The sequence below is a fragment of the Phasianus colchicus genome, chromosome 10 (genome assembly GCF_987193195.1).
Source record: "Phasianus colchicus chromosome 10, bPhaCol1.hap1.1, whole genome shotgun sequence".
Lineage (NCBI taxonomy): Eukaryota > Metazoa > Chordata > Aves > Galliformes > Phasianidae > Phasianus > Phasianus colchicus.
The window spans coordinates 22,476,410-22,502,553 of NC_143445.1; the positions used below are offsets into that span (position 1 = coordinate 22,476,410).

The window sequence follows — 26,144 nt, forward strand, 5'->3', positions numbered from 1 at the left end:
CTGTATTCTAAAGTTGTCACAGAACTTTCTAATGGCTCTATATTGTAATGTGAACAATAGATTTAGAAGGTCCAAAACTCTTGGCAGCAGTACAGGTCATAGATTCTTCAATCTAGTGGGATCCGTGTGCAGATAACTACCTCTGCTAACACAGAAGAATGTACATTAAAATATAGCAACCTGCATTACTTTCCAAACTGAATATATAGAAGACTGCATTGTTTGGTATGCTGTTTGCTTACACTTCCTGATATATTGAAAAATGTTTATTATTTTGTGAATATTGAATTTGAATATGCGTGTTTCATGGCAAACTGCTAGATGAAGTCCTACAAAAGACTGGGTAAATGATGAATATTGATTGATAAATATCCCTTTTTATGCGAAGTACAATAATTACCTTCAACCAAATATAAACAATAGTTATTGATGTCTTTGTAGAAATATTTTCAGTATCTCTTGTTTTGTACATTTTGCAAACTAAGCAGTTTGGAAAAAAGTAAGATGATGTATCTTTTCTAAATGTTTGAAATATCTGCTGCATGTTTCAGGGTGTCTATCATGGCTCAAGAATGAGAAGTAAGACAGAAGTTATACTTGGGCTTTTTCATTACTCTGCAGTAATATTTCACGTTTTATGTGCCTGGATTCTAATGTAATAGAATAAAAATGGTGAACAGTCTTTGTCTGAGATACTCACTATGTGTTCAAGAATTCCACTGATTTTGAAAATGATTCCTTACTGTACATTTCTGTTAGCTGTTGAATGTTTGATTTCATGAAATCTCCCACATTCATCATGATCTGTTCACCTTCTCAGCACTTTTCATCAGGATTCTGGTTGAGTGATTTTACGTTGCCGCAGGTATGCTGTCAAAATTTTTTAGGTTGTTTTGTTTTTCATTAAGTGATAATGAAATACTCAGTATGAAATAGAAATAGAGGAGGCATAGTACCATATAGATCCAAAGTTTAAAAAAGAAAAGGCAAGGATCTCCCCAGCTTGTTTTTGTTACTTAGGTTCTAATGTTCCATGGAGTTGGTGAACTTTAATTGGTATCTTCTCACTGATTTCAACAAGAAACATATGGGTAAATTAAATTCTTTCCCCAAAAATTTGTTTCCATCTCTTCTTGCTGGTATAATGTATTGCACATGAGTTGATTTGCTTCTGTAGCTGTAATTTCCCTTTCAACGTCAGCAAAGTACTCTGACTCAACTGAAAATGGTTTTGCATTTCATCTGCAAGGCTTTATTAAAGCAGTGAGACACAATAGGGTGTGCTTTACAGAGCCATTAATGTGTGCCCCATGTGTGTTGTGAGGCATGAGGCCAAAGGCCATGTGCTTTCAGCTACCCATGAACCATATTAATGACCCTGTAAAATACACTCTTGAGTGTCCTAATGCTATTATAATTACTCACTTTATTATTACATGCCTCTTCAAAAAAATTCTCTAAATATTTTCCTTTTCCTTTTATGCAGCCCTTAACTAGGAAAGCTAATTTATGGGAGACTGAAAGGGAAATGTTCACAATAAAAAGAATATTAACATTCTTTTCACCATTTCTTTCTGGTAATTTAAAACTTTGTCTTTTAACACTTCGTAGACCTGTACATCCTGAGTGTTCCAAGCTTACAAACAAGTTAATCTCTGAGTTTTTCGTTTTGTCATAATGAATAGCTATTTGGATGCATAATGCTAGATATTGTTTTTTATTATAAAAACAAAAATTATATTTATATTTAAAAGAGAACTGAAAATGGAAAAGTGCTCACTATTTCCTATTTTTTTCTTCTTGATAGAAAAGGAAAGAAAAAGAATTTACTTGCTTTCATGTTGCTAATATAGTTATTTTCTGATGTGAGTTTTCTCCAGCTGAAAATGTTTTATGTGTTACTGATAGACAGCAAGGTTCTACCTGCATTTTCCATCAATTGCAGAATTCAGTTTTGCTGTTGTCTCTAAGCTGAATGCTATGGAAGTAACAATCAGAACGTGATATTTAAGACTGCATTTTTAAAGACCTTCAAAATAATGCGTGCTTTTTTTTTTTCTTTCCCTCTGTATGGGCACGTATTATTTCTTCATCCTCTGAAAGTTCCATGCAGATTTTGGATGGTTTCCTTTTATAGATGGATCATAGGGAGTGTTTTGATCTCAGGTTCAAATTCAGTGATGGCAGCAGATGTTTTTGTTGATAAGCTTCTTTTGAGAGTACTGTGGGCAAACAAATTTACAAACAGGAAGATACTTAGTGTAGTGGAACTGTATTTTGAAGAAGTAGTAATCATAATAAATGCTCAATTTAATTTTTTTTTTTCCTCTTTAGATATACAGAAATGAAAAAATAGCATTATATGGCTATAGTTTATCAAAGATGCAGCCAACAGTTAGAAATAATCTGGATAATCTTAAGGACACATTTTTTCAGACAATGTTGTCATGTGACCACTCCAAATTCCAGGTTATCACAGAACAAGACCTCTTGCAAAGCAGTTGCAAGCAGCTGTCATTTGATGGTCCTCAGCTTTGAATCATAGAATCATAGAATCACAAGGTTGGAAACGACCTATAAGATCATCTAGTCTAACCGTCTTCTCACTACCACTGCTACCACAAGTACTAAACCAGATCTTGCAGCTCCTCATCCAGATGCCTCTTGAACACTGCAGGGACGGCGACTCCACCACCTCCCTGGGCAGCCACTCCAGTGCCTGACCATCATATGAGAGAAAAAGTTCGTCCTTATGTCTAACCTAAACCTCCTCTGGTACAGCTTGCGGCAATTTCCCCGGGTCCTGTTCGTTGCCTGGGGGAAGAGGCGAAACCCCTCTTCACCACAACCTCGCTTCAGGAAGTTGTACAGTGCAATGAGGTCTCCCCTGAGCCTTCTCTTCTCCAGACTAAACAATCCCAGCTCCCTCAGCCGCTCCTCATAAGACTTGTGCTCCAGAACCCTCACCAGTTTCATTGCTCTTCTCTGGACACGCTCCAGAGCCTCAATGTCTTTCTTGTGGTGAGTGGTCCAAAACTGAACACAGCACTCGAGGTGCAGCCTCACCAGTGCTGAGTACAGGGGATGATCACCTCCCTGCTCCTGCTGGCCACACTATTTCTAATGCAGGCCAGGATGCCGCTGGCCCTTTTGGCCACCTGGGCCACTATCGACTCATGTTCAGCCGAGTATTGACCAACACCCCCAGGTCCCTTTCCACTTCACAGTCATCCAGCCACTCGTCCCCAAGCCTATAACGCTGCATGGGGTTGTTGTGGCCAAAGTGCAGGACCCGGCACTTGGCCTTGTTGAACCTCATTCCATTCACCCCAGCCCAGCGATCCAGCTCATCTAAGTCCCTCTGAAGGGCCTCCCTACCCTCAGGCAGATCAACACCACCTCCCAACTTGGTGTCATCTGCAAACTTACTGAGGGTACACTCAATCCCCTCATTAGGTCATCAATAAAGATATTAAACAAGATAGACCCCAAAAGGTAGAACCTTGTCTATTCTTACTAGGATCAGCCACAATTAGAGAGTACCATGTGTTTTACCAAAGAGGCAGTAATATGCAGTGTCCACAGGAGAAGCAGTTTCTGTTGATGCCTGTGATGGAGGTTCTTGTTCTGGAGCTCCAAGGAGAGGTTGAGTCATGTACTTTGTTTTCTTTTTATTCCTGTTGTCACTATCAGCTTTGTAGCCTACCACCATTGCACTAGCAGTATGTGAGTCTTCCTCTGCTCATGTGTGGTTCTCTTCTAACATTCAAAAGAAAAAAAAAAATGGAAAGATGGGACTAAGTAGGTTTATTTCCCATTAATGATTGAAAACTGGCATTTGGATGATTGAAATAGATAAATGAAGTTCCTTTCCCTGGCTACACAGAGGAGAGCTTTTGTCATGAGATGTGCTCTTTTCATTTACACAAGTGCTTAGTTAGTCTTTTGCTGCTAAAACTTTTGAGTCCTTTAAAAGGTTTTTCATCACATTCTGTGTGGTTCCTCAGCATATCCTCCCTGGAGATCTGCACGAGTTAGGTAAAGATAATCAATCTCACTCTGAAAGAAACAAAATTACTTGTGACGATCAATGTCCACTAATAGTTAGTTGTTGTTAAAGTCATCCTGCAAAGTTGCAGAACCCAGCAAAAATTCATCCAGAATTTGGTTCTGAACTTCCCATTGCCAAGTAAGCGATATGCAGGACACCAGAAGAAAGGAAAACAAGCATACTGAGAGGGTTTGGTTTTCGCTGGCTTCAATTTGAGTTTGTATAAAATAAGGAAGATTTTTTGAAAAATGGGCATCTTTGCAGGAAATTAAAATGATTGGCACTGCTGATCACTGTCTCTGGGAAAAAATCTCTTGAATAAGTTATTTTCCTGAGCTGAACTTACTAGGAGCATTTACAAAAGGCACCTCTGTATGCAGACAGACATCTGTTTGTACTTATGAACAAGCCCTAGCAGTTAGAAGTTGAACTCAAAGTAAAATCTGTAAACATTAAACCCCTAACCCTTGCCTGGGTGCTGTGTTGGGTGCGATGATTGTGTTGCTCACACAGGTGTCTAATAGCATGGGAGATGCCCTAAGGTATCACATCTGGCATCCAGCTGTTGCTGGAAGGGCATGGATCTTTACTTGTGAAACATTGAGCCCTCTGAGGCTGCCTTGCAATCATCTCTCAACCAATCTGTATAAATGGCTGTCAGGAGGCAGTAAAGAAGATGGTGATAGACTCATGTCTGTGGTATCTAGCACAAGGACAAGCAGCACACATACAGGAAATCCTAATAAGGAAAACCTTTTTCACTCTAGAGGTGATCAAACACTGGAGCAGGTTTCTCAGACAGGTTGTGAAGTCTCCATTTCAAAGAGGTGCACAAACCCCACCTGGATGTAGTCCTGTGTAACCTGCTGTAGCTGACCATGCTTCAGTAGAGGATATGGTAGCCCAAATGTGCAGAGGTCCCTGCTACCCTGGGATTGTGATTCTGTAATCTTAAAACCTGGGAAAAGAATGACCAGGGGCAAATAAATTGTTCTCTCGTTGTCTATCTGATCTTTGTACTCCTGACAATCTTTCTAAGCCTTTCTAAACTATAGATTGAACTTGTGTGAAAATTAATAACCCATTACAAGGAATCTTAGACACACACACACACACAAAAAAAAGAAACCTAACAAAAAAATCCCCAAACTATGCTCTTCTGTCAAACAATAACCACTCCAATCTACATATTATCTATGTCTACTTATTAGGGCTTTTTCAATTGGAATGTGAGTTTTCTGGAAAGGGACTCTTGATTTTGAGTTGTAAAGACTGCTCAAAAGTTATCAGTGAGTGGAAGACTATTTTTTCTCTCCATCTTACTCTGCTTTTTCTCTTAGGAAGGATTCCAGTGTAAAGTGTACCTACACTCATGAACATAGGCTCATTGTACTTTGATGCCAAATACTTAGGTTCAGCCTGCCAACCACTGACCTATGTGGCATTCTATTTTTTTCCTTTGTTTTTGTCATGCCAGGAGGTGTCTTCTGAGTTCTCTCTGTTCCTCTTCCACAGAATTTCACAATTCCTGACCACCTATTTTTTTTTACATTTCTTGACACACATTGAAAAAGCATATGTTGATGAAGACCAGTTTCTTCACTGAAAACTGCCTACACTATTGGTGAATGCATCACTTAGGGTACATTAGCAAAATTCTAAAACCTTACTTTTTGGAACCTGATCATACTTTAAAAGCAGTAAAAGGAAAAAAAAAAAATAAATTGCCAATTAAAGCTAATAGCTTTCTGCAGTTGACATGTATAAAGCAGATTGAAGGTGCTTTTAATAGCAGCTTCTCAGTAAATGCAAGTACTGAAATGCTTTGGAATGAAGCAGTGGCAGAGAGCAGGTTTGATGTCCTGTGCTTAACAACTTACAGAATGCAGTATGCTGTTTTAAAGACATCTTTGGGGATTCCTCTATAAGAATACAACTGATAAATAGTTTTGTTTTCCTTTCCCTTGAGAGTTTTTTACATCTAACTGATACTTTTTTGTGTCATTTTCTTTAAGAATCCCTAAAATAATGTTAGTTTTAAAAGAATACAAGAATTAGAAGGCAAGGTTAGAGATAAACCTCATTAATTCATCAAACTTATCATTAAGATTGAGTTCTTAACATAAACATCACATAGGCAAATCAAGTTCTTTTTTTCTCTTGAAAACAACAAAAAATATTGTACATATTAAATCACCTTTCAGAAGAAATATAACTGTAATCACAGTGATTGAAGAATTTCAAGGACTTGTGAATAGTAAGATAGGTCAAGAAATAAAGATCTCTCACTGAAACAAGGTTTCTGAACATTTTTTTGGTTTTGTGTTTTTCAGTGCTGTGTGAAGCAGATGAAGTGCAGATGAAAGGTTAAGAGAGTAATAAACAAAAGCTTGAATTTGATTTTGATGTGCAAACTGCACTTTGATCTTCAGACTGTAAAACGCTGCTACTGGGTCAGCACTAACACTCAGCACAACAAACAATCAGTTGTTCGGTGCGGTATAAAATTCACAGCTCCTTTTTTTTTTACTCCATGAAAAGAAACATAGCCATGGCAAAGATACCTGTACCCAAGGAAGGAAGAGAGAAGGGGGGTGTTTTATCATTTTGTGTAACTTAAAACAACTTTAAACACACGTTTATTAAATATTTTCATCACAGTGCTGCGATCATTAACACATAACACTATAGAAGGGGATTTGCATAAAGTACTCAGTAATGATGATCTTGAAAACACCATATTAATATATGATATTACTTAAAACCTGGAAACAAATTGTAGGTTATGTGCTAACTAAAATAGATCAGTTCTTATATTTCCTTCAGATGAAATTGTGATGTAATAATTTTTGATTGCATTTGTGACATCTGACAATATAATTCTTAGAAAATACTTTGTTGTTCATAAGGAAAGCACTAAATTGTAATTACTGGTGTAATGTAACCATGAGATGGCATTCAATCATGAGAAATAAAAAAAAAAAAAAGCCCAAAAATCTACCCAGAAGATTCCTTAGGCAAAGAAATTAGGAAATTAAGTCAGAATTTTTATTTATTTACTTATATTAATTTAAATGCCGCTTTGCTCCTATCATGGGGGGACCCACCTGATGTTGATCTCATTTCAATCTATTAGACCATCTTTATTCTATGGGTTTTCTGTCATGTTTGCCACTGTTGAAAATTTGGCTCGCAGGAGAGAAAGGTGCACATTGTAAGTGGGAGCCTTTGTGTAGTATCACAACATTGGTGCAAGCCAGTTTGGCTTCACATGAGAAAACCCTTTTTTTTCGGTGTCCTTTACAATTGTTTCTCAGCAAAAGAGACAATTCTAGAAATACCCAGATTGATAAAACTATCTGTAAGTTACAGTAATGCTCCTGTGTGTTGTGTAACTGCCTGTTAATTATACCTGACCAATTCATTAATGAACTTCTCACTTGGTTCATTAGAGAGAGGTAGATGGCGCTTTTGATTCTGAGATTTCCCAAATTATAGCTATGTACTGGAGAAATATTTGGATTCTGGAGTGCAGCAAGCAGATTAATATAATGTATCTCCTTCTATGTTTTGCATTTGTTTTGTTTCTCAGCCAGTGAACATTGGCTTTGCTGCCTGCCTGTACACAGCTGAGTGCAAACCATGAGGGGAAAGATTATTGCTTGCTTCTTTCTTGTTCTACACCAAATAGCAGGTAGCAGTAGCAATTCCTTTCCCTTGATCCTCCAGCTTATACCAGGCACTTTACACTAGTGAATGCATAATACTTAAAGCTATTGCAGCATGGTGCACCCTTAGAGATTCTATTCCAGGATTTCATGTCAAGGAGCTTGAGTGCTGTGTTGAATTGTGTGACACATAGGGAAGTTAATAAAGCACCTGTTGTATAGATCTAAAAGCCAGAGTGTGCAGTATCCTTACATTTGGAGTAGTAATACAAGAGAAACCAGAATTTTGGCATTGCAATCCATTTATTTTTCAGAAAATTGTGTTTAATCTCTTGTCCTTCACGTAAAAAGCTGAATTCCGAGTGAAACAAAATCAAACATCATTGCTAGTCTTATACTTTTCTGCCAGAATAATGCATCTCAATATTTAAGAAGTAAATAATGATGGATTAAAACAAAAAAAGAGCTGCACTGATACCTGTTATTTATGCTGCTTATTCGGTCAGACACTGTGCTGTATGTTTTTATGGGACAAACATTGTTTGTTAATTCCTTGCAATAAATGCTTTCAGACTATAAATTTATATATGGTTGTATTAGTAGAAAATGGAAAAAACGAATAAGTAATTGAAATATTTTTTTCCAGACAGGCCTTTTGCTGCGTAGCTCTCCATATTATTTTCAGAAACTGCCTATGCCTATATTTCTATTTTTGTTTTAGAGAATAATTAAATTGTAAGGCCTAAGGCTATCTGAAATTGTATCAGTAAAAAAAGTTACCAAAGCGAAATGTGTCATTGCATGAGGGATGGCACAGAGGAGATAGAACAGCAATATCAGAATGATTCTTCTAATTAGCTTAGGTTCATTGTTGTTTTCAGTAGCTGAGTTATATGCTTTTACAGCTTAGCAGGGAGAAAAACAGAGGGAGATGCATGTAACTGGCACAGGTACAGATAATGCCAACTGGCAAACATGATTTGATATCTGTGTTCAGAGTTTAAAAGTATAGTGTTTCTTTCAATAGCTCTTTTTCTTCCTCTAATCTCATAGATTTTTTAGCTTGCTTTTTTTGATTACTCATATATCTAAAAAGAAAGATTCTCCCACCCCCGTCACCATTAGCTCAGTAAATCTAGGTGTCATCTGCCTAACAGTATAATGAGCAGTAATAGCTCATAATGACCATAATGAGCACTAACAGCTGAACATGTCAAATATACTGGAAAAAAAGAACAGTTCCCTGTGGGACTCCAGCCTCCTCAAAGTGGAGTTACTAAGTGCTACTGTAGATAGCAGTGAACTACTGAACTGCAGTGTAACCACAGCTTGTTCAAAAAAATTTTTCATGGAGAAAGCCAACTTATACGTGACATTTGTTTGACATTATATTCATTATAAAGTAAGATTTGTCAGCAGATTTTGAAACAAACCAGATATTTGAGTTTTCAATCAAACAAGAAGGGCAAGTTCTTCTTATTAGGGCAAAAGCATAATACAGATGTAACCCTGGCCACACGACAGCATACTGATTTATTGTCTGATAAAATTTGAACCGTTATTTTTGAGCACATTTAGGGCATTTAAGGATGCAACCTTAACATTCCTGTTTTACCCTATCTCTACAGCAAAAGCTTGTCTTGGGAACAGCATTAGTGGGGTAGGCTGTGCGCCATTCCTATTGCAGCGCATGTGGCTACATATGTCCTAGGTTAATTTCTCTCATTCATCTGACACAGAAATTTGTTATTTTGCAGTTCTTTCATTTCTTTGTAGATATTCAGACATTTTGTAATAGTTTTAGCTTTATTTTACTCATCCGTCACAGTGAAAGTTTTTCTAGCTGGAAATTTACATTTACAGGTATCATGTGTCCCTTGATACTGGATGATACTCCATGCAAGAAATAATACTATTTAGTAATAAAGTGGTCTTTTACACTTCTATAAAAATTCAACTACTTTTTGATCCATTTCATTCTAACTTTTCTTTTGGTTTTACTCCTTGAAGTAGTTTCTGGCTTACATGCCATTAGTTGTATTCTGACTGAAGTGTTTTAGCTCTACTAGTCTTGCAGCAGAATCCAGAACAAATTTATATCTAGTTTGCACATCACTGGCTAAGGTAATATTTTGCAAAAATAAAGTCAGCTTTTTGTTTAGTATTTCAGAGAGGCTGTGCTTTCTCTCAGGTCACATGGGAAAGTTTTGGAAGATGTGGCTTCCAAAGAGGACAACGTAACTGCCCATTTTTCTATACAAACTAATTGACTATTTATTTTGCCTGTATATATGAAACTTTGAAATTACAATGCAATGTTTTGTTTTCAGTCCTACAATGAACAGTCATCAAAATTGTGGGAAGAAATGAAATACATTATTGAGTATTTTCTCAAGTAGATTTTGGGCTTTGAAGATATTACAGATGTAATACATTTGACTAAAATTGATTCAATTCTCTTTAGCTCAAACCAACAGCTAAAATGTCTTGGTTTTTAAGTACATGAATATTCTTCTCAGTAGGTGGTACAGTTTGTTTCTCCTCAAGTAATTGCAATCATGTGGATATGTTTGCCACATCAAGGCCTGAGAGTTTCGGAGTATCAGCATCTATCAGACAAACAACAGGAGAATCCAAGGTAATATAGAAAAAAATCTTGCTTTATTAATCAGTAAGAAGCCCAAACATGTTGATCTTCTGAAGACCAATGTCACTGAGTCGTGATGTAAGTACTGAGTTGTGCCACCTACATACACACAGTAAAGGACTACAGATTGCACTGATTTTAGCAAACGTTCTATAAAACCTACTTAGGTATAAAATTTTTCAAGGAATACTAATCAGTGATACTTCTGTAATGGGAAGAATTGTACTGGTTCCATAACAACCTCTTGGTTCAAATGTTATATAAAAACTGAAATCAGAACTAAATACTAAGGATTCTTTAATAACTGAATGTTCACTGTTATCTTTAATCATCAGAAATTATTGTTAAACAAAGAAAAATCTATCCCACAGAACCTAGAGAGACCAAAGACTCTGAAGTGATTCAGAGAGGTTTGATTTTTAGAATTGTGTTTAATTTTTTATCAAACTTACTGTTTTTTAAAAGACATGAGTCTTTCCAGAAGATAAATAAGAGATCGGTACTTGAAAGAATTATCTATAATTAGTGGAGCTAAATGTGTGTTATGACATCTATCTTTTTTTTTTCCTTTCCCTTTCTTTCTCTCTCACCCCTTCTTTTTTCTTTTTTTTTTTTCCTTACTTCACAGATAACCATCTGCTTAATAGCAGTTTTTCACACACTTAATTCTGATGAGAAAAGAATTTCTTTAATTAGTGTCTTATTTATATAACTTATGTGGACTAGGAATGTATAAATCTGAAAAGTTTTTAAAAGGTTTAATAAAAATGGACAAAGTGAATTCCTACTTGAAATTAATGTCTACTTTGTATCCATAAATGACTGCTTGAAACCTACGGAATTTATTCTTAAGCCAAAGAAATCTACCCACAGACAGTAGTGAGCAAAGTCTCTACATTTCAGGTGTAATCACCAGATGACCAGTGGGTGAGTGGCCAATAGAAAATCAAAAGCAGAACAACAACAAACACACAAAAAACATCAAACCTAGCTATCTGAATGTTTTGATTTTTGAATAGAGTTCATAAGTCATTAATATCCAGACCACACTTCTCTTCTTCATCTTCAGGTCATCAATTTGAAACATATAATACAATTTTTTTAAAATTTTCTAGCTATTGTTAAATCACACATAAATCTCCAAAGCACAAATCTCTGGAGAGACCATTATAGATATTATTTTTTGCCCTTCCTCACTCAGAGTCTGTCTGCATACTAATAGTGGTTCCTTCTGTTTAAATTCATCCAGTATATTTGGATAAATCAAGGGTGATTGCTGATGAGAGCTATCAAAGTTACTAGTGGGACCACTAAAGGCAATGGATAACTGCAGCTACAATATATTTTATGGGGCAGAGCACCAGATTTGGTGAACTTGTGAGGACACAAGTTAAAATCTGGAGAATTATAAACATTATTCTTTCTTTCCAATTTTTGTCTAGATTGTACTATTTTATTGGATAAACACTTATCACTTCAGACAGATAACTTTCCAGTACTTTTCTGTTTTCCAGCATCAGGTCTTGTAGTTTCCCCTGAGAATTTCAGAGCAAAACAGACTTTCAGCTATTCTTAGCCCATTCCATACTCTGCCCTAGCGACACCAGGCCTAATTGGCCTATAATCTATTCTGAAAGATTCTTGCTGTAATACCTGTAAAACCTTTTTACAGGTGCTGTTTTCTTACCCAAGTGGAAAACTTCTATCTCTGGTCGGGATTTTGTTTTGTCTTTAAAAAGAAAGCAAAATAAAAGTACAAACTTAAGTCCTAAATGCAGTCAGCTGTGAAAATGATGCTTTGTGGTCCAGGTGAAACAGAAATCAAATGCAAACAAGAGTGAGTCAGGCCCTAAAAGAAACAGATCTGAGCAGCTGCTAATTAAGAAAGCAATGATAGTACACAGTTGGTTACTGCTGTAATTATTATGTAGATAATTTCACATCTACTTATTTCTAGCTTTTAATGTGTTTGTCTTAGCAATGAATACGTTGGGATGGTTACAATAGCTATAAAGATTGTATTATCATATTACCATTGGAATCTTAATGACTTTTGAAGATACTTCTTTTTGACTTGCCATCCTATACTGAAGTGGAAAGAGGCATCAGCAGCATTCTTTTTTTCTTATTATTCACCCTTTTGGGTGGAAAAAAAAAAAAAGTTATATTGAGATCTTAAGATCAGATGCTGCATGGAAGAAATTGTGCTAATACTGTTCACTGTGAGGCAGAGAAGGTTTGTGAGCTAGAGTGCAGGTTGGGACCATTTGGGGAGTGGTGGTGTTGGTTTGGGGTCTTTTTTATGAGTTGTTTTTGCCTCTGGCTTTTCTCATTTCCCCTGACAGTGTTAAGCTATGCAGGCAGAAGGGATAACTATTCTCCTAACTCATAAAAAGCTTGAGAAAAATTTATCCTTTTTGCTTTTATGTTGGCAAAGAATATACCAAATGGCTATTTTTGTTTTCCTTGGGCTTTGTTTTTGTTTTGTTTTTCTATTTTACTTCAGGGAAAATTACTTGTAGACTTTGTTTATTTTGTTTTCTTACTCTATTTGTTCCTCTTTGATGTTAGTTTTTAGTAATTTATTTAAGAACAACATACAAAGAGCAATCGAAAGAATTTTAATGCAGCTTCTTAGTTATAAATAGGAAAAATGGAGAAAATATTTCTTTGTGTATGCCACTTATAACATCTGGGGCAAGTGATGGTGTACTGCCTTTAAGTATATGAACCCTGCATGTGCCCTGGTCAGGTTTATGTTATGTGGGTATCTAGCAGGGATCTAAAAAACTCGGCTCAGTGCAGGAGCTGCTCCAGCCAGTTGCAGTTGCTAAAGCTTTCCAGCCTGGTTTATTGTTGCATTTCTCTGGCTTTTATGGAGACTAGGAATTCCTCAGATAGCTATTGAGTGAATTAATCAGGCTTCTACTTTCCATTGCAATTAAATGGAAATTTGTTGCCCTTCTTCATTGCTGTTTCTTTCTTGAAACTCAGTTTATCTGCTATAATAAGAGTGTTTGATTCTCTTGTTTGCTGTATTCCACCAGGAACAGGAACTGATTTTAATGGTCCTTCCTGGCCTTCAAAAAGCAAGTAGTTACAAGTACTTGCAGGCAACTGACTTATACCAAAAGTAAGCTGGCACAAATCTTTCACACCTCAAATACTCACCCATTCTCTTCTCATCTTTTTTCCCAACTTTTTTGTTCTTTATCTCTCACATACAAACCTGTCAAGTTTCATGAGCTGATCATAAGCCTCACTTTCTTGATCTGTAGAACCATCTGATTGTTCATTCATTCATCACTATCTCACAGTCTGATACATGTTCCCATTTCTCGAGTTTTCACTGAAAGTTCTATTTCTGTCTTGAAGGAAGTAGAAAACTTTTCTTATAGCAGGTTGAGCTTCTTCAGGATGCTGCATAGCTCTTTATCCTTTTTCCAATCTGATGGTTTTACTGCACTCACTGTTTCAAAAACTGCGTTTGGTTTGAATGGTAGAAAAATTGATATTTGTATTTAGACAGAAAACTTCACAGAAATTATGCTAAAAATCGCAAAGATATGATTCACTTGTTTAAAGTATGTCAAGATAACGGATAAATAGATTTTTTTTCTACAAATTCATATTATTCTCTCCCAAACATGCAAAACAAAATCCTAGATTTTCAGGCGATAAGAGTTGCGTGTAATTTTACTTATCTGCATTTCTTTGTCAAAAGAATATGCTGTCCCAAAAAGACATCAATGATTGGAATGGGAATTTGATTGGTACATTGACAGTTTCATTTTGAATGAGTTACCATTTCTCCAACTATTACATAATAGAATCTATGTATACCTTTTATTAAAAATAAATGCCACCTTCCCATCATTACAATAAGATCACCAAATGTAATTCAACATCTTCAATGATAGAAGTCTGGAATAAAGATATTCTGTTCTACAAAAGATGGTATTTCACATTTAAAAAAATGAATGGTATTCATCTTACTCTTCATCCTCTTAGAATGATACAGGCACAAATATTGTGGCAATACACAGCTCAATATCAAATATAAGAGGACAAGCAAACTTCGTAATGTAGAAGGAGATCAGAGCTGTTTTCCTTTTGTTTCCTATACACTACTTATTTAAAAAAGATTGTGACATAGTTTCTTGTTCTGTAAAATGGAAAATTGCTACTTATTGTATTTGTTACACAGCTGTCATCAGTCATTAATATTTATAAAGTGTTTTGACATCTCCAGAGAGCTGTATCCTACATGTGAATAATCATTCACTCCAGAAAACCAAAGGTATTAATATTAATAATTATTACTATCATTTTTATATTTATTTTGTTACCTGAATTGGGAAGGTATATACTATTTCTCTCCTCATTTAAATAAAAAGAAATAATTTCTATATTTGCATTCTGAAAGTTGTGTAGAGCAACAGTGCTTGCAATTTCTCCTTTCAGAATATATCCACAAATTCAGATTAAAAAAAATATATTTATTTTCCTAGAATCCCTCTTAAACAAAATAACAATAGCCTTTGGTTTAACTATTATAGTTGTTAGAAAAACTGATCCTCTGTCATGTAGAGATCTGGTTTATTTTGTTCAAATACTGCCATTTAGGCAGGTGTTCAGTGTAGTCTACATTCCTTGTTCATTCTTTCTGTTTATTAAAATGGGCCATGATTTTTAGCACTGGTTATCCTAATATAAACACACAACTTTAATTTTCAAAGGCATCTTCCTTCCTGAATCCTATCGTAATCCTCAACCCACACATTATTGGTTTTCATTTCCTTTTGAATGTCAGTTTTAAACCTCTAAGTATTGAACCCAAATTAATTTTTTATATGGGCTCCTTATTCATCATGTGGAGTAAATTGTCTAGAATAGGTCACTTGCATAGTGCTGGACATTTTGCTAGTAACTTCTCTCTTAAAAAAAATGTATTCCCTCTTGTCTTGATTCCTACTCTAATAGCATTTTAGAAATAGTTTAGATAAGATTAAGAAAGACCCTTTGGCAAAACTGTAGGTATTACACTGGGAACAGATAGGCATGACCTGCAATATATATTAATTGTTAGATATGATGTTAATTTCATTCTTGCTGTATATGGATTTGAATATGCTGTTTGTGAAAGGTCTTGAGGTAATTACCCTGGGGAATGGCTATTTATTCTAAGATTGGTTCCTGATGAAGAAATCATAGTAAAAACTTCTATAAGGCATTCTCTTAGAGAGAAGCAAATTGGTTTTGAGAGGTTGAGTTGAATGGGAAAATGCAATTGAGACACAAAAACAACACCCAAATGCTTTTTCTTTTTTTTTTTTCCATCAGTGCCGATTGTGATTGTGCATTTGCAGCATGGGCACTTACAGAATAGGAAAGATCACTTGTTTACATTACAAGTTGATTATCACAGCCAGTGGGTCTTAACATTCACATAGATAGATCTGGAATTGGACAGAGCTCAGAGATTCCATGAACTTTATTCAGATGAGGATTAATAACAGCACCCCTCAGATAAACCATTTAAAAATTAAGGAGGTTTGTAAGGTGCTGACTTTAATGCTTGCTTTCTAGAGAAAGCAAAAGTTTTGCATAGTGGCTTGTAAAGATTTTTTCTCTCTTTCTACATACTGAATTTTATTACAGATGATATTTTTAACAAGTTTGTCCTGTTTTAAATTTCAGTTTAACTTTTCTTTTTGTTGTTGATAGAATACCTGAAGAAATAAATGCCAGCATTGTTGAATTTAGAAATAAAGTACTTAGAAAGTTTAGAACATTAGAGCTCTAAAAGTGCTAACACAAACACACTGTCTAGCTGTGCAGTGGGTTGGGATCTGGAAACAGAAGGATCATTACTATTAAACCAGTTGGCTATTATGAATGGGTGAGGAGGCGTTCTTCATTTTGATAAATTTAATACACTAAGCAGTCTACCCCAAAAATGTTTTCAAAGATCTGTTTTCAAGTCTTTCCAGTTCTGCCCCAGTCTGTTTATTTTGAAAGATAGTGTGGGAGGCTTGTACCCATCTCAGTTTTATTTGATACTGTTTAAGTTGTGGGACTTTTTCCCTTGGAATTTTTATGTCTTTGAAAACAACATAAGTGGGGCTTCTGTGGTGCTCTGAAACAATCACCTTAGCTATCAGTGAATTCCATATCTCTCAGTTTGAATAAAGGAGAAGCTCTCTGATAGAATAAAGAAAGAATAGATGAAGAAAATAATAGGTACCATAATTATTAATATCGCCTTTCACACTCTACAATTATACTAAATTACTGATGTCTATTATTTAAAAGAAAGAAATGAGAACACATAGTGTAGGTCATTGTGACATTCCTCCTTAGAATTACGATAGACTCCTTGCTTTTCTTTTTTTTTTGTTTTTGAATAGATACAGAGCATTTGGGTGTTGGTCAAGAATTCCAATATGTGCCTGCTTTTAATTGTGAATCTAGCTGGAGAGATCACCTTTGTCTTTCAGTTGAGGAAGTGAGACACAAGATCAGTTAATAAATTTGTTGCAGTTCATTGCTGTGACAGCTAATAGATGTACATATTGGCAATTTGTGTAGTAGACTATCATTTACTGTCACTTTTTAAAATTAGACTGTGGTCTTCCATTGTCTTTAATCTCTTTGCATCATGGATGACAAATTTCTTTCCTTCAGGGTAATCCCTTATTATCATAAAATAACTTTACCCAAACTGTGCCGTGAAGAAGTCACCGCCCAGAACTGAAAGCATCTGAAATCCTCTGATTTCACTCTTTAAGAACCGTATCACAAGTGCTGACTTCTCATGGTTCTTAGAGCACCACTCTTCCACTGTAATCATATTTAACACTAATTAGAGAAGGGATTCTGTAACTGCTTTGACTCTCCGTATCTCTGTCATAATGATAGCTAGATAGATAGATATCATCTATAGGGAACCATTTCTTCTCCTAATCAAAAGAATGTCACCAGAATATACAGTGTGGCTCATTTCTTTTGAGCTTCGGGAGATGAGTCAGACAGTGTGCACATCACACAAATGTGTCCTTTGATTTTTGCTGGTCAGCATGAAACAACAAAGTCAAGATTCTTGAAGATGTTCTCATACCATTATTTCAGTTAAAGTCAAGAGTAGTGATGTGATGAAGTCAACACAAGCTCAGTTACGCTGAAAATCACTTTTTGTACTGTCCTAGTAAGGAATCACAAATCTTGAGGTGGCCATATTGAGTAATGTTCAATGAATATTCATTTAGCCCAATCAAATGAATATTTAATTTCTCTATTTTTGGTTTCCTATGCACACAACTGAGCTGACTTAAGAAAGTAGTAACAAGGACTGACTGAAGTGTCCTCAAAGAGCCAGAAAAATCTAAAGTGGCACTAACATGAGTAATACATTGATTCTTCAGGCTGGTAACTTAGCAACTCAAGAGGATAAATTAGGAATTAAGAACAAAATAAACCTAGCTAAAAACTAAAAAATGAAGAATGGGCTGCAGTGTTTAGAAATGCAGCAGTAAGAGCAACAGGCAATTGATTTATGTAGAAAAACACAGCATCTCTGCCTACATGCATAGCATGGCACAAAAGTAGAAAAACTTGTCTGTACCTGCTGCAATAGCAAATACCCACAGGAAAGTAAACAAAACTCATTTCATCACGCTGTTTAAACTGTTTAACCATAAGCAACTTGCTCTCACAAGATGAATGGTTAGTATTTCCTACGTTAATTCAGATGATTCTCACTAGTTTTAAAATGGTATGTGCCAGCATGTCTTAATTTCAGCAGCTTACACCTTGAACTGAGGATGGTTTCTTTGTGGTTCTTACTGTCAACTTCAATAGTAATTCTCAGTTATGAGTTAGGAATAGTGAACAGTTCTGTTGATGACATATACAGCAAACAGAATTTAATGTTCTCACCTAAGATCTGTACTAAAAAAAAAGAATTTTAGTCCACTGAGAAGCAAGTCTGCATTTACATAGAAAATTTTCAGATTCAAAGAACATTTTGAGTCTAATTAACTTTCCTTGTCCTTATTTATATCACATTAGCTTACATTTTAGGTAACTTGTACCTGATTACATAAAAATTATCTTTCAATTGAAAGATATCCACCAGAAAGTCATTGGATGACTTTGAGATGCATTCTATTAAGTCTGTTAGAACTCTTTCTCGTCAAGCTCATTTATCTAAATCATGGGGTTATTTTAAGCATGACAAAGGGATAGGAGGTATGGCTTGTAGTCTTTGCTTGTTTTATTTAAGTCTCATCCCTCCTATTATCTGCCTTGTAACCTTGGTTAAGTCCATTAACCTCTTTATGACTCTGTGTCACTTCCCATGTGTTGTCTTTTAAAATTTAGTCGTTAAGAACAGGCGTGTATCTACAGTCCATGGCACAACGGGGCCCTTAATGTTGCTGCATTAGAAACTGCAAATAATTGAAGTAACCTATCAACAGTCAATAAGCCAACACAGAGCTACCCAATGATCCATGCCATTTAATTTTCAATCTCGTTAATGTTTTAATTACTTTCCTCCCCCTTTTCTACTTAGTACATAGGGATATTCAAATTTGCTTCTGCGTCAAGTTATTGTATACTCTAGCAAGGTTTGAACGTAGGCTGTGGGTGGACTGGGACTTGGTATAAACAAGCTGGCATTGTCAGGGTCAAAGACATTCTCTAGAGAAGTGCTTCATGTTTATGGTGACTAAACTTTACGTTTTTTATTCTTGTTATATGTTGGACTGTACTTTTCAAAGTTAAAAATCACCAAGACTCTACAAGGTCCTTGAGTGCAGCTGTGGATGGGTTTACCATTTGAAATAACAATTATGATCTTTCTTTTTCCAAATGTCATTGCTCCATTATGTCCTGAATGGTTCTCTCCATCTCCTCTAACAATCCATCAGAACAAAAATTTGTACTTCACCTTTTTATTAAAAGAGTGAGAGAACTAGCCGTATGTTACAGTACTGCATACGGATAATTTCCACGTTGAAGCCAAGAGATTTATCTTATTTTTACTATTTTTCTGCTGTTTTTCAGCTATTTTTCTGTTTTGGTTAATGCATTGTGAAGCCCAATTTGATTTGCAGAGGAACGGCTGGATGTCTTCATGTGATCAATTAATGTACAGAGGTCCAGAGCAAGCTTTTAAATACAGTCTCTTATATCATATCTTCTATAGCAATTTTATACTTTAAAAAATGTTTGTAAATCACTGCTTGAAATTTCCAATGTTTATATGCATATTTGCACTTTTTCAGTGCAAATTAACATCTCTCTAGTCAAAGCAATCTCTTCACAATGGCGAAATACAGGAACAATTTAAGAATGGAGCCTCAAACCTTTTGTGTGCTGTTTCTGCTCAATAGGGACAGGTTCCCACCCATCCCAGAAATGCTTAGATGACATGTGGGTAATGGTTTTTATTTAGAATAATTAGATTAGATTTAGATTCATTGGTTCATTGTCTTTGCAACCCAAAGGTTTTGGGAAAATACCTAGCAACATCTGAGTGGTTAGCAGTGCTTCAGTTTTCAACTCCCTGGTTCTCATGTCTTAGTTATCCGTAGTTTGAAGAATAGATACTCTTGCACAGTCCATATAGCCAGGGTTAGATGGTGACTGATGCCATGGAATAAGTATGGAACAATGTGATCCACTTTTGTCTTACGTAAGTTGCTCTTGTCACAAAAATTGTATTCTCCCATGACAGCTTTCCCCTAAGGCAAGTTTTCAAACTTTTTAAAAAGTTCTGACCTCTATTGTTTTTGCCAAAGACAGGTCTGGATGCCAGTTTAAGGGACTCAAGTCAATTGACAGTAAAGTTGGGCTGACTATATGAGAAAGCCTAAAAAATGCATCTTGCAAGTCAGAAAGAGAAAGCCTTGGATCATTTCCAAGTCTATTACTATTAGTTGAAAGCCACTCTTCTAAGAGGAAGATCTATTAGTATTTACATTGAGCTACAAATAAGTTAGGAATGTTGCTTTCAGAGCTTCCTTCTTTATTCCAGCTCAGTTCTCTTTCTAAGGAACAAAAGAACATTAGATTCTATTTTTATCTCTTCATAAAGTATACCTAGAGCCTGTAAGTTTCCTAAGGCCCAGCAGCAATGTCCCTGGATGCAGTAATCCCAAATGCTTGAGGTGAGCTGTTGTGGCTGCAGGGCATGTACCAAGACAGCTCCTTGTCCCCTTGAAAGCCCTGCGGCTTGCTTCCAGGACTTTGGTCTTTTGCTGCAGCATGTGTTAAATTTTAGCAAACAAATAGATTTTCTAGCTTCTTACTGTGTTAATATTTCATTTTCCCTCTTCATAAATATAGACATAGTCTAAACATGGAGGAAATAGAAAACTCAGCAGGTATAATATTCTGCCCAAGTCAGTGGAATTCCTTTATGATACCCTGTCTTCTGCTGCAGCCTTCATTGTATTGGGGTACTACACAGTATACCATTGAAGTCAGTGCTGGCCTCTGATTGCAGTTCACTCTGCTTTTTACAGGGTTTTTGTTTTGTTTTGTTTTGTTTGTTTGTTTGTTTTTGTATTTTCTCCATTAAATTGAAATATAACAAAGAGCTTTTAGGACAACGTAGTACTGATATTGCAGGGAAAAACACAAGACCTGATGGACTGGCTGGGCTTTTAAGATCTCTTACTTCATGACAGAGGACTGTATGAAAATGTTACAGTCTCATAACTTGGGTATTGACATGGGAATGTGTTTATATAGCTCATGTCCGTGGATTTTTGTAATGGAGTGCAATTGCAGTGTTAATGATGCTTGATGGTTCTCTTTTTAATTACTGTTTCAAGAAGGCAACCAGCTTGCAACTAATTTAATGTATTTCATGCTGAGTTTTGAATCATTCCACTTTATTAATAAAAATCTCATGTGATATTTTGTCTGTTTAATATGTCAATACTGGGATCTCTGGAATCCAAATCTGACTTATAGAAAAGTCGTCAAGAGAAACTTAATATAAATGGTTTTCTGTATCCTTCTCTTAATTAGCACCAGCAGAATTTCAGCTTTTTACTAGTTTTCTAGAATTTTCTTGCTTTAATACATTTTGATAATTTAATCTATTTAACATATATAGCAAAGTTCTCAGGCAGCTGTTTTAGACCTCTGGTATGAAAGCAGCCCCATTACATTTCTGTTTGTTTATGCTGGAAAGGATTTTAAATTTTTAATACTAATATTCTACAGCAACTCTTAATTTGTTCAGGAACAAAGTGTTTGCTGGGATCTTCTGCATTTTTCTGCTAAATCCATATATTGAAGAATCCCTTCATCAGTAACATACTTCAGAGTTTTCTGTCATTCTTAATAAATCTGCCAGCCAGATCTTATGTTCTTTGCATCGTCTTGTAGCATTCCTTGAGTCCCTATCTGTAGGCTTTACACTGTCTAAAGAGCTGCATTCAGTTTTGCTTTAAAACATGTAGGTTTGCTTTGTTGTCAGTTTTTAGAGACTTGTGTTTTGTGATGATTGGTTTCTGGTTTTGAGCATTTAGGAAAATGCTCTTAAGCAGTTCCCAATTATAATTCATGATTTTCCATTTAAATTGAGCATCTACTAAGCTGTTCTCACCCCCCTCTTTTTTTCATCTTAGCTCTTTCTCCCAAGCGAATTGGTTCATGATTATTTTCAGTTTTACGGAATCAGACATTCTAAAGAAAAAGGAAGAGTTTGTTCAGTTTCATTATAACAAAAGATATTAGATTATAGTCACCGAAAACAAAGTTACAATGAATTCTTATGCTCTCTTTTATTTTTGAAGACAAGTTCTAGCACCAAACTTACATGCATCCAGAAAAATGGCATAGTTTAATTTATTTTGTCAATCTGCTTGCAAGCTGGATTATTTCACATAACCAGTTCAGATACCTAAATTACGGTAACTGAGGAATGACAGTCTTTTCCAGAAAAGTGTGAGCGCAGCTCAGGTTTGCACAGAAAAAATGAAGGAGGGAGGTGGCAGTCTTTTACATCAGATATGCTTTCCTCAGGACATTAACCTACGACAACAGCCTGATACGGAATCTCCTCATGTTAGATTCATGTATTTGAGATAGGAACCTTCTTCTGTAATTTCCAAAGTTTCATTTTATTTTCAGCAGAAGGAAACGCTCAGAATTTGACCTCTCAGATTAAACATTCCCATGATTATATGATTGCTTCTTTACATACCACAGTTAGGTGTTGACATATCCCTTCATCATGTCCCATGGGGTGTGTGATGATACATAGCAGATGTCAACAGGGACCTCATCATCTGTTCAGCTGTGTTACGAGTCCATGAGCATTCCAGATCTTCTGTTTAGCATTAACATGTTGGCAGCTCTGTTGTGTGTGTTACTAACAGTCTCCTCCCTCTCTGCACTCTTTCCAAATAGATTTGGTGTGTAAGATATAAGTGACAGTCTCAAAGACAATAGACCTCCTACAACTTGGGCTTGTTTTTAGGACAGTCATTTCTCAGGTAGAAAAAGGAGACTTAGGGGTGCTAGGACTATGGGAAAGGCTTATTAGATGGCAAAGAATCCTCATGGGAAAGCTTTTATAAGCAGTGAGCTGTAAAAAAAAAGTTTCAGCTACAGCTATGTCATCTTAGCTGCCAATCATTCACAGGAGAAAGATGACTAAAAGGCCAGACTTCATTTGTTATTATACTCATAGAATTACTTATTGACATAGAATATTATTATCTTTCCCACTGCCCCTCAATCCTTTCTAAGGATTTATTTTAACATTACTTTTCCAATGCTGCCTTCTCCACTAAGTGCCAGCAGTGTCATCCAGATTACATCTGTGTTCATAAAGATGCAAATCTGATGGTGCATCTCTATTTTTCAGGCAACTCATCATAGAAGGAAATAAGGAATGATTTCCTTCCACATTCTGTTAAGTCTTGAACATGTTCTGATCTCATGATCTCATTTAGACACAAATAAATGCTCCTTTTGCTCCTCTTTTTCATTTTCCATTTGTTATTATTTTAGAAGCTTTCTGACTCTATCGAGTCCACCACCACTACAGTGTCCTTACAGGTCCTGTTGTGGCTCTGCTGTTTAGAGTCTAGATGATTTTAGGATGGATATTAGGATAAATTTATTCTCAGAAGGAATGGTAATGTGTTGGCACAGGCTGCCCACGGAGATGGTGGAGTCACTGTCCATGGAGATTTTCAAGAATCGTGGAGATGTGGCACAGAGAGACATGGTCATTGAGCATGGTGGGGATGGGTTGGGTTTAGAAGTCTATTCTAACTTCAATGATTCTATGATTGAATAGGATGCACTGGTACTGTCTGTTTGTTCATTTGTTTTTGTATGCTTTCGCCTTCTCCTAGTGATGTGAAAGATGTAGTGAACACAACTCCTTCTCAGCATACATAGTAGTAAAAATATATTTTTGTTTTGCTGTTGTATTTTTTTTTTACCAGTAAGGGTCTTTTTAAAGTTGAAATTAAGAGTTGCTGGGAGGTTAGGTGTCCTTTCAAGAAAGCATCATGTAAATCTCTTTTGAGTTAAAATCGGTGAAGAGTCATGCTGGGGTAGCACAGAAACCAGGACATGTGTAACTGTGTTAGTACAGCTCTGTCTGGGTTAAGTAGCTTTACTGAACAGCAGGGCATAGGAGGCTGATCAGAGGACTGTGCTAATTCAGTTAAATCCTTTTCCATTTTGGAAATGTCACATTTAGAGCCAGTATATTTCTGTGTAGTGCTATATTTTGTCATGCAAACATACGCTGATAAATCTTTCAATTCTAAGGTCATTGACTCATACATTTTTAAAACTGTATTTTTTTTCCACAGCTAAAACATCCAGATAACATTGAGGGAACAGCATACAAAGTGATGAGCCCAGACCCAATAGCTCTACTTTTAGCTGATGCCTATTATGTGTATTTGTGTGAAGGAAGCATAATGCAATGACAGGCTTTTAGAGATTTCTAATCTTTATATTTTTCTAACCCCCAAAATATAGGAATAGGAGCCTGACTTCAGTTTCTGAAATGACAATGCATGTATCTTTATCCTAGGCTTTTAAGCATGCTTTCATTTTTGCACATTTATAGTTTGCTCGGGGTTTTTTTTTGCTAGTTGTATGGGTACATCTCAGAGCAGAATGTCGGCTTCTTTTACCTGAGCTGTATTCTCTGTATTCCAGAACAGCTGCTCACGTAGAAGAAGGGCCCCAATACCTACACAGATGTAGATAATCTGGTTATGAGAGCTAATCAAAATATTTTCCAAAATGTTCTATTCCTTTATTCCCTCCAATACAATCTTTTTCTGTATCCTTTGTAAAGAGCTTAAGCCCATCTGTATGACAGATCTTACAGTAAGCAGGGTGTACGTTCTGAAGAAAAAATGCTTCTAGTTACAGCTTGTGTTTAAACCCAAGTTAAGGTTTATGACAATTGCAAGCACCTGTGCTGCTTCTCTCTGTGTATGAGTTTAATATTACAGTAGCTGAAAATCTAATGCTTTCAATTTTTGCTTTCTGAAGCCCACATAAGCAAAGGGATTTATTTTTCTTAACTGCTTAATTAAGTAGGATGTACTATGGAAAACTGAGTATTCCAAATTCTTAATAGCTTTGTGAGTTTTTGAAAAACTTCTGATTTTGTGTGATAGGGTAAAACAGGGGAAACTTTAACAAAACTCAGCTTGGAGGGCCTTCTAAGAATTAATTAACTAAATTAAACTGATATTGTTCTCACTGAATCAGATGCTGATAGCAGCAGTGAGTGCCGCACTTCTGCCACCGTTCCTCTTGAAATGATACAGGATGAGGGTGTTGGGATTTGTTCATTTGTTTGTTTTTAATGACAAAGGTAATATAATGTAAACATGTATTTTAAGGCCCCAAATTATGTCTACTTATTTTTACAACCACTACCAACTACAAAAATATTGTCTGCTTTTGTTTCCACCTACTGAAGCAGCATAAACATAACTTTGCAAATGATGCTGGGGGTAGCGTGGTAAGGAGACAAGGAGCTATTACTAAGCCGTGCTCCTTCAGAATTGGTTCTTGAAGATAGGTTGGGAAGATTTAATTTAAAAAAATCATGCTGGAACAATTCTGCAGACAGAGATAGACTTTGATCTAATAATGAATGCACAGCATAGTAGCTTGAGAGAGTTAAAAAGAGGAAAGCGTTGAATGATTCCTTTGTGAAGCGAGATGTGATCAGTGCAGTCCTTGGGGACTGTACAGGTTTACTGAGTGCAGGGATGTACCTCCCTTAGGAAGACATTAGAGTTTGACTTTCAAATGACTGATGCCACTATTCTTAAATGATACCCACACACACGCATAAATGCATACACATATGTAACATAAATAAAACAATCTGTTAATGACAGAGTAATAATGTGTTGCATGTTTCCTTTTGCATTTTTCTTTTGAATCTCTATTTTACCCATATACTTGTTTGAAGTCTCTTCTGGCATCAGTCTTCCTCCATGTCCTAAACTGCTTTAATTATTAGCAGTCTAGATTCACTTCTTTTTTCCCTTTTCTTATTTTTACTTTTTTTCTTTCATTCTTTCTTTCTATTATATAATCTTCTCTACTTTTTCCCCTCTATTGCCTTTCCCTTCGTATTTTGTTTTTTGAGCTCTTAGCTACAAATACAAGTTTGAAAGGGCAAATCCATTAAAAGAAATGGCAATTGCTTTATGAATCTCCTAGGAAAAAAGCAAGGATTGTTTCTATTCCCCTTTCA

General features: G+C 35.9%; 1 protein-coding gene across 4 annotated transcripts in view; it reads left to right on the top strand.

The window, feature by feature from the left end:
* Window positions 1-26,144, top strand: part of NLGN1 (neuroligin 1) — a 276,854-nt gene that overhangs the window by 106,192 nt on the left and 144,518 nt on the right. The window lies entirely within an intron of this gene.